At 38.4% G+C, this 17,629-nt stretch overlaps 1 protein-coding gene across 1 annotated transcript in view; it reads left to right on the forward strand.

The window, feature by feature from the left end:
* Positions 1-17,629, forward strand: part of cdh13 (cadherin 13, H-cadherin (heart)) — a 352,089-nt gene that overhangs the window by 262,661 nt on the left and 71,799 nt on the right. The window lies entirely within an intron of this gene.

A 17,629-nucleotide genomic window follows, 5' to 3' on the forward strand; every position in this document is an offset into this window, starting at 1 on the left:
CATTGAATTCCACAGTTGTATAAAATCAATCACCTAGGCATGCAGACTGCTTCTACAAACATTTGTGAAAGAATGGGTCGCTCTCAGGAGCTCAGTGAATTCAAGCGTGGTACCGTGATAGGTTGCCACCTCTGGAATCCATTCGTGAAATTTTACTAATAAATATCACTACTAAATATTCCACGGTCAACTGCTAGTGGTATTATAACAACGTGGAAGCAATTGGGAACAACAGCACTACAACAGTGCAGCAACTCAGCAACGAAGTGGTAGGCCACGTAAAATCACAGAGCGGGGTCATAGCTACAGACCTCCCAACTCCATGTGGCCTTCAGATTAGCTCAAGAACACTGCATAGATACCTTAATGGAATGGGTTTGGCGGTTGCCAGGACTCGCCACGGTACTTGCCTGACTCCATTGTGCCAAGTTTGAAGTTTGGTGGAGGGGGGATTATGGTGTGGGGTTGTTTTTCAGGTGTTGGGCTTGGCCACTTAGTTCCAGTGAAAGGAACTCTTAATGTTTCAGCATACCAAGACATTTTGCACATGCTTCCAACTTTTGGGGATGGCCCCTTCCTGTTTCAATATGACTGCGCACCAGTGCACATAGAGACATGGATGAGCGAGTTTGGTGTGGAGGAACTTGACTGGCCTGCACAGTCCTGACCTCATCCGGATAGAACACCTTTGGGATGAATTAGAGCGGAGACTGCTAGCCAGGCCTTCTCGTCCAACATCAGTGCCTGACCTCACAAATGCGCTTCTAGAAGAACGGTCAAACATTCCTAAACCTTGTGGAAAGCCTTCCCAGAATAGTTGAAGCCGTTATAGCTGCAAAGGATGGGCCAACTCTATATTAAACCCTACAGATCAAGAATGGGATGTCATTAAAGTCCATGTGCATGTTAAGGCAGAAATCCAAAAAGTTTTGGCAATATAGTGTATACGAGGGACACAAATGGTATTTGGCTAATGACTCTCTGCCCTCTAGGTCCTTTCTACTAGGTCCTTGTTGAATTAGGAAATGTGTCATCAGCCAATTTCCTTGGTTCACCCTGCATACCTCAAAACATTCTGAACTCTAACACACATTCATCCATCCCATATCCTTCAGGACAAATAATATAGTAGGACTTTGTCACCTCCCAGTTTCTTTTTTCTTTTTACATGAACAGGACCGTCATACTTGTACCACGAAGCAAGGTTGAAAATGTATGGTAAGCATTAATATTTAATGCATTTAAAATCAAATAAGGTCCCTTCTTCACCATAAGCCAACATTAAGACCTCTCATAAGTCCCATGCTGTTCAAGTTCATAGATAACCACAGACCTGTCATCACATAATTGCCAAAAAATGAGAGCAGAAATGAGCTGAATCCGCACAATGGCTCAACAGTTCCAGCGCCCGGCTCATTGAAATGGAAGTGCCACAGCTTCGACCCATTAGTGTCACCGCAGGGATCCAAGGCACATTATAAGTCTGTCCAAAATATTCACAGTACAGAAAGTGTTTCTTATAATTTTGACAGTTCAAAGGGCAAGCACAGGGCAAGCATGAGCCGATTGCTTCCTGGCCAGTAAATTTCCATGCTTTCTTTGCCTCTAAAGACATCCGTTATCCTCTTAACTCAGGAGCTGTTGCCTGGGGCCTCTCCGTAGGGGTCGCAGAGGTAATGTTGAAGGAGGGTATCCTCTGTTATGACTTAATCTCCCAATATATGTCTTCATAATGATAGGATGCTGATAGATGATCTCAATTCTGGTTTAGACTGATCTCAGACCAGTGTACATGAACAATTGATTCCTGGGCATGAGTGAATGTGTAACATTGTGGACTTACAAAGTCAACAAGAAATCAAAATTGACTCGATTTACTTACCAGGGGGTTAAATTGGGTCCAAATGAATTTGAAAGTGACAGATGTGACTGTAGGGCTGTTCTGCTTACTTTCCTTGTGCTCTTTCTCAGCGACCACGATTAATGTGTTAGACATGCTTGAATAGTGCAAGTGCATACAATGGCAGTGATCTCGCCCCCTCATACACGAGCACTATATTGACCATTCTGACCTTGATCGATTTTTTGTTGTGCTGTAAAAAAAGGTTTATAAGTGATATGAATGACTGCTGCAAAAGTGGAAGAAGTTATTGCTGCATTTTAATATAACATATTACAAATATCTATCTATCTATCTATCTATCTATCTATCTATCTATCTATCTATCTATCTATCTATCTATCTATCTATCGTAATTTTGTGCTTCTGATGTTCATGTGACTTTTATATTTAGCGGTTTGATGAATTGCTGATGGTTTAAAGGAATCTTCTGAGTTCTATATAAATTAAGTTTTTTTTAATTCATTTTTTAATCTGTAGCATGTTGTTGTTTTCAACAGAAAATAATTTTGACTCCGCCCTCAGTTTGGGCATGGGCATTTCAGGCAGTTTGAAAGCAGATATTTGAAACTAATTCTCTATGAGATTTCTAGAATGATTACAACATTTAAATGTGTTATGTGAGCTGTAATTTCTATTGAAGACCTAATTTTTACCTAAAAATGAAAAGAATAAAGTAGTTTTGAGAACATTTTAAATAAGCTTCTTTGAAATTGAAAGGCTCAACTGTGATTTATAAAGTCTGATTGTAGTTTTATAAAGTTATAATGTTGCACTTTGAGGTGGAGTACATCTTTCATACATTTATGTGCTCATATTGAGGTAAAGTCATAGGTTTATCAGTTTTTAACTTTACGCAAACCACATTGGTCAGCAATTCTATCACACTACTTTTATGTATAACTTCTCCGGTTCTACTTTTGAAACAATATTGCAATGTGTGTGATGCAACCTTGTCCCCAGACTTCCATGTAAATGCCCTACGGTTTGGTTTTAGAAATTGAGTTTTCGAAGATAATTATTTTCTATGGTATATTTGACATCATGCCACAGATTCTGTTAATAGACCTTGAGTTGTATTGGGCCTTGGGCATTCCACAATGTTATGAATTACATAAACTATATATTTATCGAGCCAATCTGAGGCCACAGGTCCAGAAAGACTGTGCTTATGTTAACAATGTGTGAAGCATTAGCATTTACAATGAACAGCAGCTGTGTGAATATCTGTTGTTGTGAAAAGGGCTCATTACCCTCCTTTCTCATTTACTGAACTATCATCAGCTTTGCCATGTCATGCCAAAAGCACTATTTCTCAGCCCCCTCACCTATTATATTTTGAACGTATTAAGTCACATAAGCACCCGTAATGGGCTTAAAACAGGCATTGTTTACCAAAAATCAAGCATGTCGAATTTGCATGTTTGATTTCCCTAATACCTCTTAATAATGAATTATTTCATTTACTATTTGTACCCTCTTTTTAATTAAAGGCTGGTTTAACTCTTGAGAATTACCAGTGGAAGAGAAATACCCAAATGAGACTCCAAAACGAATAGTATATTTCCAAAAGTTCATTAGAGCATTTACAGGACAAATGGTTTTAAAAGATTGCAGTCAGAAATGTATCCCTGAATAAATAAGTATGATGACCACTAAGAATTGTGGTAAACAGATGGGCAAGTTTCTATTTTTAAACCATTTTACTCTCTTGTGGAGTGAACAGCTGAATTAGCAGAGCTATATAAGTTATCTAGCTGTGGCCTTGTGACTGCTGCAATATGATAGTGTTACCCATAATTAGACACTAACCTTGTGATATGATATAGAGTGGATATGTTAATTATGTACAGATGTATGAGATTTCGTTAGTAAATAGCACTCTAGGAGGCCAGTAGCATTGCATTAAGTACTCTCAAAGTCCTTCAAGACAAGGAAAATGAAAGTGATTCTTCCGTTTTCACTAAAATAACAAAACGGGGAAAAATAAAATAGAATGCAGGGGATTGGGGGTAAAATATACGCCAAGGGCAATTATTTGAAGTTACCTCCATCCATTCGTTTTGTCTCCTTTCATCTGAGGAGAAGGAGGTGAGGCCAAGTACAAAATGGAAAATTTGCCTAATTAGTTATTTTCTGGGTTTAAGTTTTAATTGGTGGACAATATGAAATTGTTCTGGCTGGCAAATAAGCACATTTATCACTGTATGCGTATGTGCTGTACACTGTTAGTTTTCATTTGGCTCCATTTTTAGTTTGTTTGTCTTGTTTTCCAGTGGTAATATTTAAACAACCTTAAAACAAGAAAACTTTAATTGAGAGACAAAATAGTTCATGACAAGACTTAAGAAAAACATTGTTCTTGCCCATTTGGCAAATAGTTTTAAGCATACTTATGACTGGAGTAAGAAAAGTAAACAATAAAGTATATATTCGTAAAAAAAAAGAAGTTTGATCTAAGTAAAATAATCTTGTTTTAAGAATGCTTAGATATTTCCACTTAAAAACACGATACAAATATTTTTTTTTCTTTTTTTTCTATAGCCTTAATATAGAACACAAAACTGTGTTCACTGCAAATTTGTAATGTTTGAATGTGCAAGATTACAATTTATTTTTATTAAAACACATGGCATTTTGTTATAGTGATTATATATACTATACACTTTTTATAACAGGCCAGTCATTCATTCATTTATTTATTTGTTTGTTTGTTTGTTTGCTTATTTATTTATTTATTGTATGAGCAGGCTAAACGTATATGCCTGGGATGGGAATTCTCTAAAAACAGGAAGGTTGGTTATCCGTTTTATCCCAACAATATTGAGTCTCATGATCTGCTTGGTGTTTAATTAACCTATCAGGTAGAGCTTTCATAATGAAATTCTCACCTGGACAACATTGCTAGTTGTCCTCTCCTGTCAGGAGTGACAGCCCTGAGTGTACATCTTAAAAATAAAATAAAAATAAACTTCAAAAGTTCATATGAGGAGCAAATTTGCAATTTAAAAAGAATTTACACAACACCCTTGCACATGACAGAAAGTTTTAGGAGGTAAGACATAGCAGCTGTTATTTATGGTTTCAGCAAGCGTTTATGACTGTGTTTATGACTCGTACTGAGTCGTGCTCCCTATATTACCGTCTGTTTAGTGTTTATATTGTGGGTGTGTGTCTGTTGGTCTGTGTAAACCGAGTGAGAACAATACACAACACAGAAGAGCCGGGGTCATGTCCAGAGGTGGTTCAATGCAGCATCGTTGACTGTTTCATTATATTCGCAGAGGGAGGTTTTGTCCCTCATATCACACGCAGCTCACACACAGCTGAGCCAAATAAACTACAGCACTAGCCTACTATTAGCATAAGACTGGTACCATGCAAGATCCTGTCCCTCACAGAAACAGATTGGACCCTGATACAATTATGTTGGCTAAAAGAACTTAGTTTTAAACTATATGTAATACATCATATTATATAATCAAAGCTTTAAAGGGTCAACTAAACCAGCTATACCAGCTTTGCATACCACTTGTTGATTAGCCTGCTAGCCTAGCATATAGCTATGCTACTACACTAGCCTACTATTATTTATTTTTGCTACTTATTTGTAGCTATCACTGTTACAAATGATACTTAGAAAAACTGGAAGATAGTGTGATATGTTTTTGAACATGGACAGGCATTGCAGACAGCTTCTTCTTTGGGTCCTAGTTGGTATTGCGGATGGATTAAATCTTGCAAATTAAAGCACATTAGACATTAGACAGAGCTGGTTTAAATCTTCCCCTCCTCCATGGTAATGTGGTATAGGTGTTATGTATATTTTTGTATTTTATTTATTATAATATTTTAGCATTTTATTTTTTTCATCACAACACATTACAGATATTAGACAGAGTGAGTTTGATTACTGTTTAATTTATTAATATATCCATAATATTTTATAACCATCACGTTACATTACAGACATTAAATGAGTCGTATATTTTCTTTTTCCCTCCTTCAGTTTCCTCTCAATATGTTAACGTATCATTAATGTTCTATTTGGTATTTACCATTGACAATCAAAAGTGGGTCATATTCATCTAAATTATTCTAATTAGTGATTCTTTAAAATTGTGCAAGCTCCTGCTGGAAATTTGCATGTTTGGATGCAGTTCACGGTGTGTTCATGTGGCATTAGCATGTGGTTCTTCATTAAATATTCTCTCATCAAGGTGAGCGTTTTCTTTTCTTTCTTTTTTTTTTTACATTTTATTCAGTTTCTTTTTCGCTGAGCTACAAATCGTTCGTAATCAGCCATGGTGACATTTTGCGGCAATTACGCCCTTGCTGTTGACACTTTCCTGAGGAGTTTTTCAGACAAATTATGTAATTTGAACAATTTTGCAGTGGTGGTGGTGGCAGCCATTTCAAATCAAAGGTTTTACCATTAATCAGAGCTTTATTCTCCTCACTCAGTCACATGTACCGATTGCACATTATTCAGTTGTGCGTTTTCATTTTTAATGTGAGCCTGCGCGTAATTATTTGTGTGTACAAGCCTCTTTTTAGGAGCTGTATGACTGGAATAGGCCCATGATGGACACTTTTGTTGAATCGCATTCACATTCTGAGATAAAAGCCTCTTCTATATACACCATATGTGAATTTTGAGGGAGATGGATTTATCCCAGATGATGGGCTAAATCTCTCATCCCCTCAAGCTCCATCCATCCTGTTTCACTGCCTCGCTATCTCTCACTCCCTTTCTTTGGGCATTTGTTTACTTCGTCTCCTAAGCAGATTGAGCATTTCCAGCATGTGTGCTCTTCTCTGGAGGAATAGTTCTTGCACTTAGACTTAGACCGCAGACGGCTGGCCCACTTTAGTACTCAGTGTGGGGTCTTGGCTCCACTCTCGGTAGCTTCTATCTGCTGCTGGAGGACTGTCAGAGAAGAGCTTCTCTTTGACCCTTTTATCTGTGGAAGCTCTCCAGCATTCTTTGCCAAAAACTCCTAAAGGCTTTCCCCACTGATCTCCAAGAGAGATGGAGACTCTTTTCCCATGCCACCTACAGAGATTTAAACTGTTTAATTCAGGTCGTAAGTTTGATTTTTAAAGTAGCGTTATTTAAGCGTTTAAAAGCCTGTTCTGCATATTTATAGTCATAATTATGAACCTAATTATTAGTTTTGCACAAGTTATGGTTATGTCCACTAGCATTTCCAAGCCCACGCATTCAGGAGGCACAGTTGTAAAACCTCTCGTGCAGTTTAATGGAGTAAATTTATGCGCACATATCCAGCACTCTCTCTTCTTACAATTTAAATGACCAACTTTCATCTGTGGCCTCTAAATGTCACATATTGGTGTCCTTATGGTGATTTGCTAACATTTTAAATAATCAGATGCTTCCCTGTAGCTATATGCAGGGCTTGACATTCACTTTTTTGCTCACCAGCCACTGTGGCTATTGGTTTTCCAAAGTTACTAGTCAATCAGCATTTTCACTGGCCACAATTTTGACATTTATACCATAGGGAAAAACTGCCATATAGATATGTTTTTTAATATTATCTTATTATCTTAATATTTTGGCACCCGGTAGGCTATATTGGGCTGCTGTCACTTTAAGACCTGACACACGGACTCATTAAACTGTTTTATATAGCCAATATACTTGTCTTTATCTGCACGCACTTCAGGTGTGAGCACATAATCTGTGAGTAATATTGAATGAGTAAAATTATGCGCAAACCCTCGCCGAAATTCAAGCCCTGTAACACCAACAATATTCATTCAGATCAAATGAAACGAGTGAGTAAAGGGTCACGGGTTTGCGTGGATTCGTGGTCTGAGAGATGAGAGAACGCGCAGCTGGTAACGTGTATCCTGCAGAAGAGTTTCAGATATTTCTGTATCGAAAAATCTAGATTGCACTTATTTTATTATTTCAGATGCCTTTTTAAAAGACTATAATTGTGAAGATGCCAAAGTGGCTAGTTGGAGTGACTGCGTTACACGCCACTGCTGAAATCCACTCGCATTTGGCGGGTGTTGTCAAGCCCCGGCTATATGTGATGTGGTATATCATTATAGCTAGATCACAAAGTCTCAGCTTTCAAATTGTCAATTTTATCATAAAATTCAAGCAAAAATGTCAATGGCCAAAACATGTAATTTGACGTGACTCTTACCTCAGGAAAGTCAGTCAGGAATGTCCATAGTTTGTAAGTTAGTTCACTTTTGAGAATGTTGCTAAAATTATAGATATGAAATATATGCACAACAAATATGAATTACTGTATTTTTGTAGTTGTCTTGTCTTTTCAAGAATTTAACTTTTCAAATTTTTACAAGAAAATTATATTTCAGTCTTTCTACTTCAAAATGTAAGGTTTAATTGTTCGTGTTACTTGCTGTTTCATTATTTTAATTAATTATTTGTGAAAAATGTACTGGTGAAAAAAAAAAAAAAAAACCTACATCATATTTATGAATTTTTTCTTTCTTTTTTTCTTTTTACTTCTACAAATGTACAAAATTGTCTAAAATAGGCCCTTAAGAGTGTATTTTTTCATACAGTAAGTCCTACTTGGTGAAAACGACTTGACGGAGCAGGTCACACACAGTATTTTAGAGATTCCAGGCAGCTCCATGAATATGTAACGTGGGGCACCTGCTTACCACCTCCCTTCGGAGTCGAGAGTGAGGGGTTTTAGTGGTGCATGGTCACACACACTTGGCCAGGTGAGTAGACATAGATACTGCATGAAAGCTAATGCGCCAAAGCCCGACCTGTCTATTGCACAGCACGGCGTATAAATCTACACTAAGCTCCCTCCCTCCTGCACACACATACACACGTCCGTTGCTGTCCGCGGAGATTGAAGCTGCAACCTGCTGACACGTTGCCATGGAAATAATCCCAAGAGCCTAGAAAAATAAGGGAAGAAACTAAATAAGCAAACACGCTAACAACAGATACCACCGCGCATGAAAAAGCATTGCTTTCCGCATCAAAGCATAGCCCTAGTTGTGCCACTTGTAATTACTTTTACAAGTTGAGTCTATGTGGCAGCCCCAGTTGGGTGTATTACACATGTGCATTTCTCAGGCATGGGGGATTCTCTCTTGGCTCAGGAAGACGCACGTCTTCCTGGATACTGAGGGGTTGAGATGGTTCTTTCCCATAGTTGACAGTACTTTGTCACAGAGGAGATGTGTAGTCGCATGCGATCAATAGCATAGCTGCAGAAAGAGGAATCCCACGACATTCTCCTTCACACAAAGAGAGAAAAACGTGCCAGGGGTTTCAACGATGTGTGTGTGTCCTGTGTGTTAGGGTTTGACAGTGTCCTGCTACAAGTTTGAAATCAAGGCTAAAACGCCTGATCTGAATTGTATATACAGTAGTGTAAATGTGATGTCTATAGAAAAGGGCAGGTTAAGACCATGGTTTTGCTGAGTAGGATGTTTAAACATTTTAAAAGTTGTTGGTCTTGGAACAATATGCAATCAGAGGGAAATCACTGCAATGCCATAGAATATTTTTTTGGTTCCCTAAAGAAACTTTAAGTGAACAACATTTTAATAATCTTTCATTTTGTGCAGTGGAAAGCTTCATGGAATAATAGACGGCAATAACCATTATTCTTTTTAGTGTAGTTGAGATGCATCTCTTTGACCGTTCATTTGTAAATGATGTGTCTGTAAAACTGATTAATGTACTTTTTGGATGGAGTTTTTTCAATTTTGCTTACTCTTCCTGATTGGTGGTTTTAAGCCAGAGCAAGCTGCAATGTGAACCAGACCGAATTTGTTGATATAATTTATCTTCCAGTATTTTTCCTGTGACCTAGTTAATGTCATGTTAAGTGAAGAGCGACCAAAAACATATAGTTGATCTAATCCTCATATACTCCGAAATGACAGAACACAAAGCGTCCAGGCTTGATCGCAGTCTCTGTGGAAACCACCGAAACTAGCTTTGGTAAGCAGATTAATCTGTCTCAATCAGTGGGATAGGAAGAAATCGTGCCCCCCTGGTCCCCTTAGAGACCTCCCCGGCCCCTGTCGGCAATGTAACTGCTCCCCGTTGGTGGCAGTCTGCCTTTGATCTGTGCTAATCTAATTAACGGTTAAACATCAACACCTGTGCTCTTCAGCATAAGTGCTGCTGCCACGTCCCAGATGGGCTTTGATGGTCATGATGAAACACCTCCCCCCCCCTTCCCTTCCCTTCTTCCTCCTCCTCCTCCTCATCTCTTCAGCGGGTCTGGGTGTAATAGAGACTATTTCCTCCCTATTACTGGACTGTAATTGACAGCGATTAGTTTGTGGTTGGATGATGCGCTTGATTAGATTAGCCAGGCTCCTTTTTTCTGCTCTGTTTCATCAAACCCTGAAACCCCAACCTTGACCCCAATTAACCCCACACACGCCAGGAGATGCTGCATCTCTTCTGCTTATCATCCGCTCATTAATTTGTCTGATGAGTTTCTGTAAATACAGCCAGTGTTAGGTGTTTGTGCTACGAGTCTTTCATGCATTGCAAGGTGTCCTGAAAACTTTATCATTGGCACAAGTACAGGATTGAACACGTGTGGTTTAGTGGTGTGCACGTGCTTTGTTGAGTCACATCCTCCATACGTCCTCTTCTTCCTACCATTCCCTATCTTCTCTCTACTTTTGAATCTATAAAAGTGGTATAGTTTTTATCATGCGGTAATAATTATTACTCTGCACTTTTCATCAAAGTCTTTATGAATCTGTTTTGCAGTGCAAGATGTCCTGAAAAAGTTCAGCAGCATCATATTCACAGGGGTATACAGTCTACAGTCAGAGCCGTGGCTCACTAGTCAGTGCACTTGCTTATTAGGTTGAGGTGCTCATGTAGGTGATGTTTTCCTGATCTTCTTTTCCCCTCTTCTACCCTTTATTTTAAATCTTCTCTTTATTTGTCACATATGTGTCCGAAAGACCAAAATACATTTTAAAAAGACAATATCGTTTTTATAACCTGCTTAAGAGACGGCTTGCTATGCACTCTTCTTCAAAGTCTGCAGCTAAAACACTTTCTTGTAGTGCAAGGTGTCGTGAAAACAGCATTATAGTTAGCCTACAGGAATGTTGAAAGGATAGTGCACTTCAAACTTCTGTCATCTTTTTCTGCAGCATGAAAAGCGGTTGTTAAGAAATGTGCTGAGCTGAGTTTTTGGCCATCCAATGGTTTTAAAGAGATTTAAGTCAAATGCGCCTTTAGCCCTGTTCTACACTACCCAGGTACACCTGGTGTTTTAATCTGCTGTTTTGTCCACTTTCGACCGCTTCTGTACTGATTTCTTTGAGGATAGGGTGGGTCTATGTGCGGGTAAATGTAAAACGGATAAAACGCGCAATTTACTTATGAACGTGAAAGGAGGTGACAGAAAAACATATGGTGAGCTGCAGCTTTCGTTTCTGCTCTGACAGACACATGACCAGAGTGTTAGAAATCAGCGAATGTGTTAGAAATCAGGAATGGTGAGATAATATTGTGCTTTTCTTTGTGCTCCATTGAGCGTATGGTTTTTTCATCTTACAAGAACATAAAAGGAGATATTTTAAGAAATGTCGGGAATTGTTTGACCATATAATGAAAGTCTAAAGCAACTGACTCCACTGACTTTAAATGTAAGAAAAAAAAAGTCCTATATATATTTAATATATATAATTTCTAAAGGTTGTCCATGAGGTTCTTTTTGGATGATGCAAGTTCACGTCTGACTGATATCATTGCATCATGTAATTATACTCTCTAATTATCTTTTTATAGAAGTCCTTAAAAATGGTTCTATAAGTCCACAGTGTTTTGATCTGGTAAAATGACTGATTGCTATGCACAACCGTTCAAAGTCTTAAATTTATGGCTTTAACCACATCTGTTATGGAAATACCTGTCTTAGTTCACAGCAACAGCAGTGTGTGTGATATTAGGTGATTGCAACCAGGTTCTTTAGTTGACATCATCCCCTCTGTGTCTCTCCGGATGCCAGGATGTTGACTCAAGAGAGCCACGGGGCAGAACTTCTGTTTGAAATGTCAGAGGCAGGAAAGCGCCAGAGATCAATCCGTGCCCGTGTCACATGTGCACACAAAAACACACTCTAAATCGAGACAAAAGGACAACAGATGAGGGGGGAAAAAAATAAATGAGGCTCCCCTCTGCCTCTTTCACTAGAGGCTGAACTCGCATTTTGCGTGGACCCTGTGCGCCAACAGCAGCCTTTATTTTTTGGAAGTTTTTTTTTATTTTTGTCTTATGGATTGGCTTTGATCCTGGAACCATAATCGTTCAGCCACAGTTGGTTGTTTCGCACACTCACCTTTACAACTGTATTAGTGGCAGCACAAAATACTTGCGCTGCAATGACAAGTATTTCCATACTCAGGACCGTTCAATGACTTCTCTATTAATATTCAAGCACTGCCTCAGACTATAATAAATTGGGTTATGTCATTAGCGGGAAACGATATCTTGGTGTGTATTTGCCAAAGGGAGAGGAGTTTTAGGAGCAAGCGGCATCCTTCTGTGAGCCAGTGTGTGGCGAAATCTGAATAGCTTTCCAAATTGACATGCAACGCTCGGATGATCGTTAATCATAATTGGACACATATTTGCATATTGCAGTGTCAGTGGCTTCGTCATTGGGATTGTTCATGCATTAGTGTTCATTTTTTAATGGCAATTAGTCTCCATCTCATGATTCATTTATAAAATACGGCTGGATTTTTGAGCTCCATTAGTGGACGTCCAATGAATCAAGCGACCAAGCGCAAAGAGATTCATCAGATATGACGGCTGTTTGCTGCTTTTAAGTCATCAGTGAATAGAGGGATGAGAGACATGCTGAAGGAGGCAACACATAAAGAGTTTCGCAGGAACTTCTAAAACACTACGTAGCTGCGCACGTGGCTTTGTGAGGAAAATGGTTAAAAAAAGACGAAGCGCATTCAGCAGTGTTCATTCAGATTAGTGTGCAGTAAGCAAATTGGGCTGATCTAGAAGTTGTTCTATGAAATCCCTACAGGATTTGTGAAGTTTTTAAACAACTTTTGTTGGAGGGAATGTCTTCATTAAGTGTAGCATTTTACAAATTGCCAAATATAAGATTAGCCTTTGGGTATAATATAATATAATATAATATAATATAATATAATATAATATAATATAATATAATATAATATAATATAATAATAATTGTTTACGGGCCGCTGAATCATTCAACTGCCTAGAATTAATTATTTAATTTATACTAAAGTTACCACATCATAAAACATTGTTCAGATGATGCATTTCAAGACAGTGTCAGGTTTTTGTCTTTAAAATGCATTTGTGTGTAGGACTCATTTCTTACACGTCTAATCCCAAGGCTTCATTGCTAATTCTAAAACGTAATTGGCTTGAGCCATTGATAACAGTCTAATGCAGTTATTAATGAACTTATTAGAGAGAGAGAGAGATTAAGCATATGCGTATTATATTATCTGTGAATTAAATTATCGATTCATTATCTGTGAGTCTATTAACAGTGTTCGGCAGCAGCGTCTCTGGTAATAGTGAACCTGTAAGTTTATTTGCTTCAAGAACAGCGTCATTATCACCATGCTAGTGAGAAAATTCATGTCGTTTTTAAACTGCTAAACTTTTTTATTGATAAAATCACCAGAGGAGCGCTGATAGCACATTTCTGTGTGTCTATAATGTATGTGTATGTGTTGATGTGGGAAAGAGAGCGGGATAAAGAGAGTATGTGCTTTCCGTACATAATAAAACATCATTTTCAACAGCCGTAGTATAAAGTATAAAAAATTGGTCACGGGTTGCTGTATATAGAGCGCACAAAGACGAAGAATGCAAGGAAATAAAAGTACATTTTGCACCTTAACAATGATACTTTACACAAAGGTGAGTCAAAAGTAGGTTCAGGAGTCCCAGAAACAGCCTCTAGCTATCTTAAGCCTTGGCAGAATCATTTATCAAGTCTGGTGTGACCCACAACCCTGTTGCTTCTTGAATTTAAGTTTGCTCTACTGAATTCTATTTACTCTGTTTACAGTCATGAATTGACTACAAAGGCTCGCTGCAGGTGGCGTTTCTCGACTAAATTCACTGACGTTGGCTCAATTTCCAGCTCGCCACCTGACTGTCATGTATCCAACGCTTCCGCAGCCACATTCTTCACAAAACACCATCATTTTATTTGCACCAGCACTTAGCCATCATCACATTTAGACAACCGTTACCGAGCGCTATGCACAGGGTGTTATCTGGGGATTTCCAGGGGAGTAAATTTGTGATGTGTTCCTGGATGTGCAGTGTTCAGGCCGACTGGCATTGTGACTCCCCTCTGAGCTCAGTGGGATACAGAGCCAAAGGCAATGTGCCATGATCCAGCAAGCTGCTCTGCCAGTCGGCTACTAATGTCTGTCTCACTTGGCTCGGACTGTAATGCAAACAGTTTGCCGAGATGAATGCGCGAATGTGAATTATTTGGTTGTTAGATATCATCAGGACGACAACTAATGTAATTTATATAATCCTAAATGTAAAATAATATCTTGCAACCATTACAAATATTTTAACATTACTATAAAAGACAATAAAAAATGCTATAGACTTTAATATAGACCTTAAATTATGTTATACCATCATACAGTATGTGCTGTACTGAAAACGGCATGCACAAAACAATACTGAATGACAAAATGGCTGCATAAAGTGAGAGAAAAAGTGAAAAATGGCAGATTTATTCAAGGTGTGGATGGCAGTGAAAAAAAAGTAATAAGAAAAATGTAAAAAGAGAAATGAGAGTAACTTTCCAGGGATTGAGTGGAAACCTGAACCCATATAACCATCCAGATTGCAATCATATAAAGGTATTAAATCCGCCTGTGAAACGTACAGGGGACATTAGCATATCTACAACTTACACCAACTTAGTTAAAGCTATGTGAAAAAGCGCTTCAGATAGTGAAAGGTGTGAGGAAACCAGCCGGGATAAAAGTGAAATACCGTAAGGAAGACGAAGACATGGCCAGCAAAAAGATAGAGACATTCCTTTATTAGACAGCTTTATTCATCATTTCAGCTGCTGCTTCTGTGGCTTTTGTATGGATCATTATGTTCTTGCGGAATGAAAGGTACACCGGTGAATAGGCTGAGAGGTTAGGGAAGGCAGACAGTTTCTTTCAAAGCACTTGAGAGAACAAAAAGAGGCTACAGAAGCAGAATTATGACATCACATCCATTGAAGCGGACGAGGTGGTATCTCATTCAACTGGTCAGAGCCAGGGATATATTTCCGTGCATATATTTCCTTCCAAAGGCTATATTATTTAAGTCTTTAGACACCCTGGCCATGGGAAAAGCCTTGATCTATTATACAAGATGCTCTTGATTGAATTTAGCCTGATTCATAATGAGCATTACTGGACGGCCGACATAAAATGGATGTCATAGATGGAATCTCAAAAGACAGGCAAACCGGATCCGGCATGTCGAAATGATTGACATAACTGGGGCGCAATAGCAATTGTTATGCAACGTGAAGTTAATGTATTGCCTCGTTTCACATTCACAGTCAGACCTGCGACGTTTCAACACTCTTCCAGATTGTTTTAGGGGGGGTTTGTATTTTTTTGACCTTCAAAAGCATGCGGCGAGGTCACAGGTGCATCACTGCGAAATATCTGAGCGGGCAAACGCGAGAGATGGGAGACTCATTAAGATGTTGTCACGCTACGCGGAAGCTCCGCGCGAGTCTTTTGACGGCACCAAGATTTAATCTGCGCTCACCTCCCTCTTATCCAGATGGGTTTCTCTTCTTTTTTTTCAAGTCACAGGTCTGTGAAGTACCATCTGTTTATCAGCAGTAAATAAGTTCTGAGTCGTTCGTCAGTGACAGCCGTTCTAGCCGATCTCAGTCACCGGAAGCACTGCGCTTCATGGTGGTTTAAAAAAAAAAGAAAAAGATTTCAGCATGATAAGTCTGATGAGGTGTAAACAATGAGGTACAATGCACATCGGTAACTTCGTCTGCGTTTATTAGCATTTCTTATTCCACTTCCTGTGAATTAAAAGCAGTTTGGGTTGATTCAAGTGTTGAATCACATCAACAACGTAGGTCTGAAGTGTCAAGATGTTTGAGATTTTTAATCGCAGCTTTGCGTGCAACCAATTCTCAAAAAAAGTTTTAATAAAATGCACGTCTACATTTAGTCAATTGGCTACTTGCGCAGACCATTGCTTTTAATATGAAAATGCAGAGTTTTCAACATTCAACGATTCATTGGGTTTCTTTAAATGATGTGCCTCGGTTAAACAAATTTTTTTTTTTTAAGTCTTGAATTTTCTTTTTATCTGCAATATCCTGTGGTTTTACACTTTATTAATTGCAGCTTTGTTAGAATGACATACTTCTGAGACACTATTTGAAGCCTGAGATAGCAAGAGTAATTTATACAGAGAGGCAATGCACCATGGGTAAATGACTGCAGCACGGGCCTCCTGGGCATTATGTGAAACAGATGGATGAGTTTTATTAAGCATGTGGTACTTAACACTGCGCTGAGTGGGATTTCAATAAAGGAAATAAATGTTTGCATTAACAGCACCTCCCTGTGTAATGTGCCATCATGGCTTTCCAGTAGGGTGACTTATTTTAACAAATGCTTGTTGTCTTGGATTTATGAATATTGCGCTTTTGGTCTAGAGAAGAAGGTTTATTTCCCATATGATGAGTAGGTGGTGTTTGATAGAGATGAAGCGGTTTCAATCACTCCGGAAATTTGTTTTGATGCATTTGTACCATTTCCTTTGAGTCAGATAAACCAGATGTCTATATAAAGCTTTTGTGCCCATTTCTTTAGCTTATGTATTATTCATGCAGTGATTGCAGGATATTTCTCCTGAAATAACCTTGGCTTCTCTCAAAACTTAATTTCAGGAATGGAGTGTCTGTCTGCTGTCTTTCACAATCTCTAAAGAAAACTATGTAATACAAGTAAACTTTATAAGAAAGGCACATCTTGAAGAAAAATGCTGACAATGTAGGAATCTTTTCTGGTATCTCTCTCTCTCACCCGAGTACTTGTTTCTCCAAGTATGCAAACTTGTGGCTCATAGTTGAAGAAAATAAAATATCTTCTTTTGACACTCTCACTTTTAATTTGATGTTTATCAAAAGATATTTTATAGGATCCTTTGCCGCAACTGACATTTAAAAATAATTGTCTCGCAAATGCTAATTTCATAGCTTTATGTATCCTAAATACACACAATTATTTAATATTTTGAATAATTTGACAATTACAGCTTAGTCGGAAATTACACAATACAAATATTCTACTCACAAGGGATATTTACAATTTAAAAGTATTCAAACCGGTTTTTAATGTGGCTAAAGAAAAATAGAAATCCACCATTGGGACAAAAAAGAGCCCAAAGTTGAAGCCTACACTCGTTTTTTTCCCTCTCACTTTCTCTCTTGACATTCCAGCTAAGGATGTGGCCTTGAAGGAAAGGTGGTGTGGGCGTTAATTGACATTTAGATGTTTTTCTTTCAGTATTACCTTTGAAAAGTGACTGAAACCTGACATTTATTTAGACTAGCACCTGTCAGGGAGCATACATGCTCTTGCATGAAGCCTTTATCATTGTTTTAGGACCGTCCCTGAAGAATGCCTTACACAAGAGTAAAT

The sequence above is a fragment of the Phoxinus phoxinus genome (assembly GCF_949152265.1).
Source record: "Phoxinus phoxinus genome assembly, chromosome: 8".
Lineage (NCBI taxonomy): Eukaryota > Metazoa > Chordata > Actinopteri > Cypriniformes > Leuciscidae > Phoxinus > Phoxinus phoxinus.